Source organism: Prionailurus bengalensis, chromosome B3 (assembly GCF_016509475.1).
Source record: "Prionailurus bengalensis isolate Pbe53 chromosome B3, Fcat_Pben_1.1_paternal_pri, whole genome shotgun sequence".
Classification (NCBI taxonomy): Eukaryota; Metazoa; Chordata; class Mammalia; order Carnivora; family Felidae; genus Prionailurus; species Prionailurus bengalensis.
The window spans coordinates 3,788,821-3,802,681 of NC_057355.1; the positions used below are offsets into that span (position 1 = coordinate 3,788,821).

Genomic DNA, 13,861 nt, shown 5'->3' on the forward strand with positions numbered 1-13,861 from the left:
GGCGTTTTACGGAGCCAGAAAGCATTAAAAGCTGAATAAATAGGGGCGCCTGGGTGGCGCAGTCGGTTGAGCGTCCGACTTCAGCCAGGTCACGATCTCGCGGTCCGGGAGTTCGAGCCCCGCGTCGGGCTCTGGGCTGATGGCTCAGAGCCTGGAGCCTGTTTCCGATTCTGTGTTCCCTCTCTCTCTGCCCCTCCCCCGTTCATGCTCTGTCTCTCTCTGTCGCAAAAATAAATGTTGAAAAAAAAAATTTGAAAGCTGAATAAATAAATAAATAAATCTTCCACCCTCCATGGGCAAATTCTTGACGGGATGGATCATCCGTAGAAAATATTTTCACTGGCAGTCAAAACCTGTCTATAATAACTCGCACACCATTCCATGACACATTTAATCTCCTCTCCAAAATGTTATCCCGTTTGGAAATCCGACCTTCAGGAGCAATCGTTTGTGTATTATTGATTCTTTTTAAAATTTTTTTTTAACATTTATTTATTTTTGAGACAGAGAGAGACAGAGCATGAACGGGGGAGGGTCAGAGAGAGAGAGACACAGAATCTGAAACAGGCTCCAGGCTCTGAGCCGTCAGCACAGAGCCCGACGCGGGGCTTGAACTCACGGACCGCGAGATCGTGACCCGAGCCGAAGTCGGACGCTCAACCGACTGAGCCACCCAGGTGCCCCTATTAATTTTTGAAAAAAGGCGTATAGTTTTGTCATGAACAGATTCAAATCTGAGGTGGTGAAGTTCCTTGGTGGGTATTTGGTGACCTTCCGGATTAACTGCCTCCTGCTGGGAAACGTCCCCTCCGTGATCTGGGCTGGTGGATGACGCCGATCTTGTGCTGTTGTGTTCCCTAGAGAGAATAGAAAAGTCAGTCTTTCCTCAAGCATGCTTGATAGAAATGTACTTTTTTTAGTATCGATAGTTTAGGAACAGTCTGCATCAGCTTTAGAGCCTCGTGTTAACGCCCCGTCTGGAATCACACACCACTGTCTTCAGTGAGGGTCTGGGTGTTGCTGGGTGTTGGGTGGGGGGACACAGAGGTGGCCTCCTAGCAGGAAGCAGGCTGCCCTGGGGGTGCGGCACATGTGGAGGAGGGAGCCCGGCTCAGGCAGCACCCTGAGGGGAGATGTGCTGGGCTGACTGTTTTCTTTCCTTTGTCCTGGAGGGGAACCTGCAGATCCTGGGCTGGGGGGGCCCCAGCAAGTGAGGGGCATTAACTTGATCATCAGCCCACTGCTGCCACCACAGAGGAGAAGCGCTGACCTCCCTGTCCCCCGAAGGCCTTCTGATTGTTCCCCAGACTCTGCTTTGCCCTCATAGGGTGTGGACATCGTTCGAAGGACATTACCCGTAAGCAGGAGTTTTAGAAATGAGGCAGCCTCTGGGGATAAACGTCCAGTCCCCTCCCAAGGGACAACTTTAGAGGCAGCAGTCACGAAAGCTCTATTTTTAAGGACACAATTTCATGGACACTGCATGGCACGTAGAGACATTTTCATCTCCTTTCATCAACTACATCACTTCTTTCGAACGTGAAATAGCTTTCGAAACAGGGATGGCTATGGTCAGAATCAATAGTTTTCCTCGAGCTGAGCCTACTTCAGAGAACGGCACATCTTGGCCAGTTTTGCTTGGATCTTACAGTCCCAGACAGCAGGCAGGAGGGCAAGTAATGATTTTCCAGTCTGGGTCCTCGAACCCTGCCTCTTCTACTCCTGACATGATAGGATCTGTGTTCTGGGCCACACTTGCTTTGATGGAAAACTAAAGAAATTTGACAGGTTGTTAACTATATGCTCGTTTGAGGTCCCCCTCCCCCGGATTCCTGGACAGAAACAAACAGACACTGGAAAGTTTAGAGCTACTTTTTTCAAAGGTTATTCCTAGGGTGAGCTTGGGAATAGGAAGCCGGAAGGAGAAGCATGTATCCCAGAAGAAGGGAAACTGAGGCCCCAAGAGGCTTACTTGCTTCAGCCACATCTCTGACCTCCTCCGTCTGGTATTCCCAGACCCCAGCTATAACCATCTTCCAACATTCTCTGCCTTCTTATTTTTATTTACCTTTCTCGCTCAAACCCGAAGCGATAATTTCTCTTTAATCATATGGTTTAAACAATGAGCAAAGCTTCTGCCCATCTCCTCATGGAATTATTTGTTTTTTGGGTGTGGAGTTTGGTGAGCTCTTTATAGATTTTGGATACTAGCCCTTTGTCCGATATGTCATTTGCAAATATCTTTTCCCATTCCGTCGGTTGCCTTTCATTTTGTTGATTGTTTCCTTTGCAGTGCAGAAGCTTTTTATCACAGAAGCCCATGGAGGAAGGGAAGGGGGAAAAGTTATAGAGAGGGAGGGAGGCAAACCATAAGAGACTCTTCAAGACTGAGAACAAACTGAGGGTTGATGGGGATTGGGGGAGAGGGGAGAGTGGGTGATGGGCATGGAGGAGGGCACCTGTTGGGATGAGCACTGGGTGTTGTATGGAAACCGATTTGACAACAAATTATATTTAATAAAAAATAAATAAATAAACAACGAACAAAGCAAAGCTCCAATGACAAACTGGGAAAATATTTGCAATTTGTATCACCAACAGTGGCCTTCTTTGACGAACTTTGCAAAAAATTCTACATACTAACAATACCCAAGTAGAAATATACTAAGAAAAAAAAATACCATTAGTAGCAGCCACTGACCCCTTGGAGTGCCAGAGAGAGGCTGGGGTGTACATATAGGTGGGAAGAGTCAACGTGCTACGCTTTGTCACTGGACCCTTGTTACAATCCAAATTGTGTCCCTAAAATTCTTATATTGAAGTGCTAAATCCCGGGACCTCAGAACATGAGTGTCACGGGCGGTAGAGTCTCTAAGGAGGTAATTAAGTTATAGTGAAGTGATTAGATTGGGCCCTACTCTGATATGACACGTGTCCTTAGAGGAAGAGGAAATTTGGACATAGGCATGCACAAAAGGACGTGCACGTGAAGCCACAGGGAGAAGGCGACCGCCTACAAAGCAAGGGGAAGGCTCCAGAAGAAACCAACCCTCTCTACACCTTGATCTTGGACTTCCAGCTTCCAGGACTGTGAGAAAATAAATTCCTGCTGGTGATGCCCCAGCCTGTGGTACTTTGTCATGGTGGCCCTAGCAAACTCATTCAGCCCTGAAGTCGCTCTGTGCCCAGAGGATCATGGAAGATTCTGTCTCATCTTGTATCTTCATGATTTTCCCTATTGTTGGCTTCCTTCTCTCAGCCCAGCTTCCCGAAGGACCTGGAAACATGATCACTGGCAGGCTTGGGGCCCCACCAAAGGGCTCTGATTCACCCCAATGTATGTCAGGTCTCCATCAACAGACCAGTCACTTGAGGCCAGGAGGACGGTGTAGGAGGCGTCAATGCTCACTCTCAACCATAGGTGCTACCTGCCATGGTCACTGCCTTCCACAGTGTCACCCTGAGCTGTCACCACTGGATGACAGATGAGGCAGACACTGACCAGTGGGCTCTGAAAATTTAGAAGGATGCTGGAGCCTCTTGGGCGCCTGGGTGGCTCAGTTGGTTAAGCATCCGACTTTGGCTCAGGTCATGATCTCGCGGTTCATGAGTTTGAGCTCCACATCGGGCTCTGTGCCGACAGCTCAGAGCCTGGAGGCTGCTTCAGATTCTGTGTCTCCCTCTCTCTGTCCCTTCCCCTCCTCAAAAAGGAATAAACGTTTAAAAAAGAAGAAGAAGGAGCCTGGACCCTCTTTTAAAACCTACATGCTCCTGGTAGTGGTTACACATTGAATTCATTGTCGTCATGCTGTTAATTTCTTGGTTGCTTCCTTTATTTAGTTTGTAGATGAATTGAGCAGAGAGTCCTAGAGATTGTGGAAAAGTCAGACCATAGTTCTGAGCAGGAAGTGAGGGGCAAGAAATGAGTTTCACAGATTTAAACCTCCTGCCGGGGCTGCCTCTGGGTTCCGAGAAAAGAGCTTTTCCTGCGAAATTTAGACTCGACGTACACAGGGGCACGTCTCATTCAGATGATACCCAATCTCGGGGTCCTAGGTCTGTGGAACAAAATTCACAAGTTCTTGGTAATTATCCTTCTCTTGTTGCTGTGATGTAACCGTGTTCCCCGGAAGAAAAAGTCAGAGAAACGTCATGAAACTTCAACTTCTGTTTTCCACCAGCAATTCAGAATCGGGTGCAAAAGTGCTGTCTTCCCAGACCATTGGCTCTTACAGGTTTCTCAGTTTCAGAGTTTTACTTGTAACTAGTTGCAGCCAAACTTCACACGGAGGGCTTCTCCTTCTCCTCTGGCCCTGGCCAGAGCTGAGTGCCAGTGGGATTTGGTGGTGTTTCTGGAAATGTCTCCATGGATTCCCCCATATGCCCCTGCATCTGCTTGGCTTGTTGAACATGCAGATTCGTGAGGCACCTGGGTGGTTCAGTCAGTTGAGCGTCTGACTTCAGCTCAGGTCATGATCTCACTACGGTTCACGAGTTCGAGCCCCGTGTCGGACTCTGTGCTGACAGCTCAGAGCCTGGAGCCTGCTTCGGATTCTGTGCCTTCCTCTCTCTCTCTGCCTATCCCTCCACTTGTGCGCACTCTCATTCTCTCTCTCTCGCTCTCTCTCTGAAAATAATAAACATTTTTTTAAATTATAAAAGCATTTTCACAGCAGCTGCACACCATTATTTTTGCAAAGCTCAGTTTTGAGAACTTCACTGAAGTAGAGGTTTGTGCCTTCAGAGGGGGCACCTGGGTGCAGCTAGCAAGGGGGAGCATTCTTTTTTTTTTTTTTAATTTATTTATTTTTGGGACAGAGAGAGACAGAGCATGAACGGGGGAGGGTCAGAGAGAGGGAGACACAGAATCTGAAACAGGCTCCAGGCTCTGAGCCGTCAGCCCAGAGCCCGACGCGGGGCTCGAACTCACGGACCGTGAGATCATGACCTGAGGTGAAGTCGGCCGCTTAACCGACTGCGCCACCCAGGCGCCCCGCAAGGGGGAGCATTCTTGATAGCAGAATAGCAATCAAGAGCAGCAGTTTTCCAACTTGGTCAATCTGGAAAGTTTTACTGACAAGCCCTTATCTCATGCCCCGATGTTGGCCGTTCCGCACTCCCTTTCCTGGTGGCCTAGTGTCCCTACTGAAAAGCTCAGCCTGGCTCCTACACCCCAGAATGCAGACTTGAGGTAGGAAGTCCGCAGGCTCCCCTCCTCCCCTGGATAAGGGTGTAGAGTAGGGTCAGCAGGACGAGGCATTTCCAGCAACCTTGGCTCCGCCTCCAATATGTGATCCAGCCCAGATGGCCCGCTGCTTTGTCCCTGTGTTTAGTGTCACTGCTAGTGCTTTGGGGGACTGAGGCCCTCGCCCCGGTTGCTGGTTGTTTCTGGAGCGTTTCTGGGCACTCTGCTTGGTTGCCCATTCTCTTCAGAGGCCAGCCAACCAGCCTCATCACAGGTGTCTGTCAGGTGCCAAAGCTAGCATACTGTAGGGTTACAAGGATGGATGGATGGACGGACAGACGGACGGACAGATTGTCCCTTCCCTTCTGGCCCCTTCTCCTACCAAGTAAAGAGGTAGCATGGATCTCGGGTGACATCATAAGATCACAGGGCTGTCTCGATTGTGCCACCACCCCTGGGCGGCCTCCGGGAAACAGCTTCCGTTTAGAGTATGCTGGGTAACTCGAGACCCCCAGCGCATGCATCCAGAAAACTGAGATAATGCCCGTCAGCCCCCAAACCCGAGGTATTCTTTTGAGTGGTCTACAAGGGCCCATATTCAATAATCAATCAGTTCCCTCTGCTTCACTTTGATACTCCGAACATAGCCTTGCTCAGAGGCTCATTAAAGTGCCAGATTGAAACGTTAGATCCAGCCACATGAAAAAAAAAAAAAAATCACTCCAGTTGCAAACATTAAGCATACGAAGGAGACCAAAAACACACTTACTCAATACAGCCCCGTCTCGGCTTCCCCGTCTGTAAAACTAGGCCCGGTCCCCAGATCCCTCAGGATGAACCAGCAGCTCCCATTGCCAGGAAAGTGCTCCAACAGCATCAGGTGAGCCGTACAAATGAGAGGTAATTTGACAGGCGAGCCAGCATGGAACAGCCAGGCAAGTGAGTGCAGGGTGCGCTAATGCACTTAAAAGCCCAGAAGCAAGCCCGGGCTGGGTAATAATGGCCCAAACACCACCAGGGATTCCCCAGGTCTAATTTCCAGGCCTGACGGCCGTGGTGCTCCACATCCACTGGCTAATTAAGGCATATGGCGGAGACAGAAGCTGACAGAGAAGCTCGCCCCGGCCTTGGTCTAGATTTATGGAGAAGAGAAGTTGCCAAGAAGGCGAATCAGACATCAGCGGGGCTTCCCCCAGGATGAGGAGGTCCCAGGGGCGTCAGGACTGTGAGATTCAAAGTGATAATATAAATCAGCGCTGAGCTGTGCGGAGAGACAGGAGGTCGGGGCTGAGAGCCAGGTCTCCGTTTTGCTAACTGTGGGGTCCGGGTGCACTTTACCGTTCAAATCCTTCGTTTCTTCGTCTGTAAGATAGACCGCTAATAGTACCCATCCCAAAGGGTTGTGAAAAGGAAATGTAGAATGGTGGTGTTGGGCCTGGCACAGAATGGGTGCCCAATAAATAGTAGCTATTTTTATATTATGTTACAGTATTGGTATTCTCCGCTCCAGGGAAATATCCCCACAGGTGCCCGGCCCTGGGAAGTCAAAGTCTCCTTATCTTTCAGACCCAAAGACAGACTTGCCTTAAATGGGATACAAGCCCCTTTGAGGAAGATATATTTACAGGGGGTGTATCTGCCTATGGCGGCTACTGTTTCCATCAACTTCCTCAAATAACCGGTCACTTCAGCCAGAACGTGCGCAATTTCTCTCTCCCCCCCCGCCGAGTACATTCCGTCACATTAGCATTCGCCCCATTTCTACCCATTTGTTTCCCACCAGTGCTACATGCTACGCATAAACTGTGATGCCTGCAAGTTCAGAGGAAGCCGTGCCTGTCTCCCTATCATCCCTACTGCCCACTCTTCCCAGAATCAGCTTGTATACATAATATCCCTCCTTCCAAGCCAGGCAGACAGGTGCTAGCAGCTGGAATTAGTTTTCAGCTCAGTAGAAGAAGAGTAAAGGAACCCCATCGAGTAGAACCATCCGCCATATGCACAAACGCATGCGTACGTGCGCACGTACCTTGTGAGAGAGAAATACAAAGGGTCACCGTCTAAATCAAGTCCACTCCAAGTCCAAACATCGGAAGACACCTTACTGTCAAGACTTTAATCCCTCCCAAAATTAACCTGTAAATTAATTCCAGTCAAAATCCCAAAGGACGATTTTTGTTGAAACACTGATTTTTGTTGAAAAATGATGAGTTAATTATAAATTATATATGGAAATGCAAAGGGCCGGAGAATGGTCAGAGCAATCTTGAAAAAAGAAGAACAAAGACACTACCTGATTTCAAAATGTATTACAAAGCCCTGGTGATCAAGAGAATATGGTATCTGTGTAGGACTAAATAGGTTAATGGAAGAGAATAGAATCCAGTAATAGGTCTGCACATATAAAGCCAATTGATTTTCAGCTGAGCCACCCAGGCAATTCTGTGGAGAGAAAGAAAGTTCTTCAATAAATGGAGTTGAACGACTGGACAATCAGGCGGGGGAAAAAAACACGAACTTTGACCTCTTAGGCATACCACACACAAAGATTAATTTGAGGTGGATTTATAGATATAAACATAAAAAAGCTAAGAGTATGGAGCTTCTAGAATAAAAACAGGCTAGGCAAAGATTTCTTATAAAGGACACAAAAAGTACTAACATTAAAAAAAAGATTTTGATAAACCAGATGAGAATCAAGATATTCTTCTTAGCAAATGACACCATTGAGAAAATGAGAAAGAGAACCACAGACTGGAGGAATATAATCACAATACACATATGTGACCCCCAAAACTGTATTTAGACAATATGGAGAACTACACAGCTATAATAGAAAGACAAAGCACTCTGTTTAAAATGGGCAAAACGCTTGAACAGGTATTTCACAGAAGAAGATCTACAAGTGACCAATAAGCCTAAGAAAAGATGTTCATCATCACCTGTCATCAGGGAGGTGGGTGTTCAGACCATAATGAGACACCCTCTTATATCCACCAGAATGGCCACAATTAAAGCAAACTATTTACACCAAGTTTTGGCAAGCATGTGGAGCTGCTGGAATTCACTCCCACAGTGCCAGTAGGGATATACAAAGAAATGACTACTTTGAAAGTGGTGTGGCCACCTCTCACAAAGTTAAGCACACAACTGTCATAAGACACGCAGGGTATTAAGAAAAATGAAACCTTTTTTCTTCAAGGAGACTTATAGAAGAATGTTTATGGCGACTTTATTCGTAATAACCCAAAACAACCAATGTCCATCAAGAGGAGTAAAGATAAGCAAAGAGTAATATATTCACACTACGGGCTCCTTTTTAGCAATCCCAACTTATTTGTAACAACTGAAACATGCCACAACGTGTACGAATGAATAAGTTCATTTATACATGAATTTGAGATTCCTGGGTGAATCTCAAGATTCTCCAAAGCAACTTTTGTAGCAACAAAAAGTGTGACTGGAATAAAAAACCAAGTAATTTAACTGCAGGGACTGCCCGGGGTTTGAAGTCTTTGCTTCTTGCTTGGTCCTGAAGTTTTACGGCATGAATGCAGCTTTCCTGCCTCATCCTTAGTAGGGTCCAACTTCATATTGTCAGATACACATCCTATTTCAAGGAATCATGGATTATTGTCCCTTTTTTAATTTTGCATGCATTTTTTTTCCTCTTTGGCCAGGGTTTCTCAGCCTTGACATTATCGACATTTGGGGCTGGATAATTCATTGTGGCAGAGAATGGAAGAATCGTCCATTGTACAATGTTGAGCAGCATCCCTGACTTCTACCAGAAGCCCATCGCCCCCCAGTTGTGACAACCATAAATCCCTCTACATAGAGCCAGGCGTCCCCTTGGGGCAGAAGTGCCTCTGGTTGAGAAACACTGTCTTGAACCAAAATCTTATTTTTTTTAATTTAATTTTATTTTTTATTTATTTATTTTTTCAATATATGAAATTTATTGTCAAATTGGTTTCCATACAACACCCAGTGCTCATCCCAAAAGGTGCCCTCCTCAATACCCATCACCCACCCTCCCCTCCCTCCCTCCCTCCACCCATCAACCCTCAGTTTGTTCTCAGTTTTTAAGAGTCTCTTATGCTTTGGCTCTCTCCCACTCTAACCTCTTTTTTTTTTCCTTCCCCTCCCCCCATGGGTTTCTGTTAAGTTTCTCAGGATCCACATAAGAGTGAAAACATATGGTATCTGTCTTTCTCTGTATGGCTTATTTCACTTAGCATCACACTCTCCAGTTCCATCCATGTTGCTACAAAGGGCCATATTTCATTCTTTCTCATTGTCATGTAGTACTCCATTGTGTATATAAAACCGAAATCTTACAAAAGATTTCAAATGTTTCATAACTGCTACTCTTTACAGCCAGTCTGTTTACTCCTAGTTCAAGGCTTTTGTAAAAAAGCTGGGTATGGGGCGCCCGGGTGGCTCAGTTGGTTAAGCCACCAACTCATATTTTGGCTTAAACCATGATCTCACAGTCGTGGGATCAAGCCCGCATCGGGCTCTGTGCTGACAGCTTGAAGCCTGCTTGGGATTTTCTCTTTGCCTCTCTCTCACTGCCCTGCCTTGCTCTCTCTCCCTATCTCTCCCTCTCAAAATAAATAAGTAAACTTAAAAAAAAAAAAAAAGCTGGGTGAGGTGTAATCCCAACATTCACCTGTCTCCTCTAGCATCTGTCCACTTCCCTTTGGTTGCAGATTGCAATGCTTCATTGATCCCTTCTTTCATAGATTCCATTATCCATTCATATTTTGACTCCAAGAGACGTATGTGTGCTCAAGTCATGTCCACTGCATCTAATGGTCTTGGTAATTTAAAAGCTTCCTGCTAGCAGGCATTTCCCATTATTGACTGTGGTCTTCTGGAAAAAGCGTGTTGCTTTCGCATGAGTATGGCTGGGTCTCCCACCCCATTTCAAAGCCTCAGGTGTTGTCTACAAACAGAACAGTTGAACATGACGAGTCTGTATTCGTTTGTGATTTTAGTCCCACGGAGACTCTCACTGGACAGTTGTTCATGATGTGGCTGCTGGAAGTGGACTTCTGGACTAGGGGTAGTGGGAAGACTGTTGTCCCATCTCTGTCCCCTCACTTCCATTCTGAATGGGTTTTCTTTTTCAAATCGTTGGGACACTTCTTAATTTCAGACGGCTTTTGTGGTTCTGGCAATGTTTGAAAGTCTACGTTGCATTTTGCTCTTGGCCAACCATTTTTTCTTTCCTTGGAATAATTTTGCAAGGTGGAAATGCTTCCATGTGGTGGCAGTTTGTCCCCTCAATTCTGCTTAGAGAGGAAAAATGAATATATGCCCAGCAGCTACTTTGCCTGAGACCTTACGTGAGCTCAGCAAAGGCCTTCCCTCCCTCAGGGTCAACTGCTCCTCTCTCGGTTTCTTCTACCAAAACCCCATGGCACGTTGTGTACGTTACAGTCTTAGCAGCCAGGCCACACCTCTGAGCATTCTGTGGTTCTCTCTCTAGAAAACTGTTCAACTCATGTGCCATTTACTCAAGTATGTCATTCGTCCAAGTAGGTTGCCGAGAAGGGGAAATGAAGACGTGTGCGTAAACAGCTAAGGCACAGGGTATGACATGGCACGCATGTCAGGCCAGATGCAGCAGTTAAAGGTTACGAGGGTTCACTTGCCCGAGGTTGCTCTTATCTTGGGGGGTCCTGAAATACTTCTTAGTGTGAGCACCTGTCCTCATGGAATATTAAGGCACAATTTAGTGTCTTTGGCTGGCATTGAACGGTATTCACAGTGAATGTTGCTTAATGAATAGTTGCTTGTGGCGTAAAGACTGTCCCTCTGCAGGGGCGCCCGGGTGGCTCGGTCGGTTGGGCATCTGACTTCGGCTCAGGTCATGATCTCGTGGTTTGTGAGTTCGAGCCCCGCGTCGGGCTCTGTGCTGACAGCTCGGAGCCTGGAGCCTGCTTGGATTCTGTGTCTCCCTCGCTCTCTGCCCCTCCCCCACGTTAAAAAATTTTTTTTAATAAAATAAAATACTGTCCCTGTGCAGGCCCAGGAGGCGGCGCGGTCTGGATGAACTGCCTGTCCCGCTGCAAGGCCTGTCTCCACCTCGCGGCAGCTTGCCGGGGGCATTAGCAGCACACGACGGCCATAAAACACAAAGCAAGTTTCATCAGAGATGCCACCCTCTCCATTTTTTTTAATTTTAATTTTTATTTTTTAACGTTTTAATTTATTTTTGAGACAGAGAGAGACAGAGCATCAGCAGGGAAGGGGCAGAGAGAGAGGGAGACGCAGAATCCGAAGCGGGCTCCAGGCTCCGAGCCATCAGCACGGAGCCCGACGCGGGGCTCGAACTCACAGACCGTGAGATCATGACCCGAGCTGAAGTCGGCTGCTCGACCGACTGAGCCACCCAGGTGCCCCTCATCCTCTCCTTTTTCCTCCTCCAGTGGAGTCTTTCCCTTCCCACCCTCATTAGAGGAACCCACCACCGGTCAGCTCAAGTGCTGAAGACATTTGGCCGTGAGGGGACTCGGGAGGCCCAGCCCGGGCGTCTCCTCTAGGAGCACAGTGGCCCTCCTTCGGCCCTGACACGGGGTTTGGATTCTTCCACTCTTCAGGGAAAGGCCACAAGGTCTTCGAGGACCACTCTGGAGTCGAGTGTGGCATTTTCGTTTAGTGGGTTCCCTATGACGGAAAACGCCGACTGTCCCCTATCACCCCTTCTCTCCTTCCTTTCAATGACAGAACTTCATGCGTGTGGACCGAACACTTGACCGCAGAGCTGGGGACGGCCTCCCCAGCCCACCCACCCCCCCCCGTAGCTCGGTGCACCGGGTTCCACGTATCAGATGGCGGGTCTGGGAGGCACCTCCGGGGCTCACCGTGGACACTTCTCTCCATCCCCAGGTTCTGTCGGGTTTACCTCAGTTTCTCCCAAAGACACCATCTGCTCTCTTCAGCTCCCCCGTCACACCTCTGCTCCAGGGCCCCATGATTCTTCCCCTAAACCCCATCGACAGCCTCCTCACCGCACCCCCTTTGCCCGCCAGTGACCCCGAACCCGGTGTCCACGCAGGAGCAGTGTGCCTGTCAACAGTCGAGCCGTCTCCACCACGTCAGCCACTGTGACATGCTCCTTGGAGGACGACGAACGCCTTCGGGCCCCCGAGCCCGACGCGCCTCTCCAGCCCGGGCTCGCACACACGGCCCCTGCCGTGCTCTGGGCGCCCCGGGCTCCCGTGTCCTCCTCTCCAGGTCCCCCTGCCTGGAATGGCCGCCCCTTCCCTTTCCAGCTCGGGCACCTCCCTGGAGAAGCGTTCCCTGACCGTCTAGAAGGGACACATCCTCCGTCGAAGGCTCTGACTGGGCCAGATGCTACCTGTACCTGGCAGGTGCCTCAGAGCACTTGTCAGTGTTGGAGCTTTACGGTTACTTATGTGACTTTTTATTAATTCCTCCCTCCTCCAGAGGACAGTAACGTGCACTAGAACAGGGACCAGGTCCGGCTTCCTCACCTGCAGCCCCCGGCTCAGTGTTAGCAGGCTGCCTGCCCCCCGGGGGTGGACCCCCTTGCCCCGCCCCCCCCCGCACTGCTTCGGACCGGCAGGGTCTGTCACCCAGGCCGAAGGAACCGGGCTGGGGCTTGTTTGGACTCGCATCAGCCAGAACTGGGGGGCCGTGGGTATGAGGAGCTGGGTCTGGGGTGTGTTGTAGAAGCAGAGAAATGGGACTTTCTGCGGACGTGGACGAGGCAGGACAGAGGAGAGGAACCAAGGCCTGTCACTCCCCACAAGATGCCTCAAGCCCGTGTCCTCATCTCGAGGCTTACGCTCTGCTTCCGGATTGTTCTGCCAGCTGCATTTCTCCGCTTCGTCTCCGTGCCTTCCGCATCCCCTCCCCGATGCCGGGCTGTGGCCACGATGGACAGTGTGCCGTCCCCCGGACTCCCCACGTGCCCTCCGCCTGCCGCGCCCCATCCTTCGTCCGACTGGCACTGACGCTTCGTTGCCACCAGAAGCTGCCTCTTTAGAGAAGAGGAGGCTGGCTGTCGTCCTGCGTCCTGTCACCCCGACCGTGCTGTCACCGACACCTCGCAGTGCCGTTTCCTTCCTTATTTCCATCTCCTCCGCGTGGGGGCGGGGGGCGGTGTCTTCCGCACTGCCACACTCCCCAAACCCAGCACAGTCAACCCTGACGTGCAGTAAACACTCAGTACGCACTGAATACGTACAGAAATAACAAGACGATTAAAGAAGCTTGGAGCAACCGTAGCCAACCTTCTCGAGGTCGCCGGATGATACGTGGGGAGCTAGGACTCAGATCTGTGTAAGCAAAGAATATAGACTGTTTTCTCGCTCTGCCTCCCAGAAGTGACAGTGATGGGTGAGGGAGAGAAGGTCTAGGAAAGCGGTGCGATTGGTCTGTCCCTTTCCAGAAATGACACCGAGGGGCCAGCACGGCCCTTCCCTGGCCACGTGCAGCAGTCTTGAGTTGGAGTGGAGGAAATGAGTGGGTATGTCAGACGTAGAATCTCAGACATCTCCGGCTTCGAGGGCCCTTCTAGATAATTCAGCCAGCCTCTGGTTCACCACCTGCCTCGCATCCCGGCACTTCTTGTGTGTGTGTGTGTGTGTGTGTGTGTGTGTGTGTGTGTATGTAGTTATTTTTGAGAGAGAAATAGAA

At 49.2% G+C, this 13,861-nt stretch overlaps 1 long non-coding RNA gene across 1 annotated transcript in view; it reads left to right on the forward strand.

Moving 5' to 3' along the window:
• The window catches only part of LOC122468192, a 111,003-nt gene that overhangs the window by 25,871 nt on the left and 71,271 nt on the right, over positions 1-13,861 (forward strand). The gene's annotated exons all lie outside the window — the stretch shown is intronic.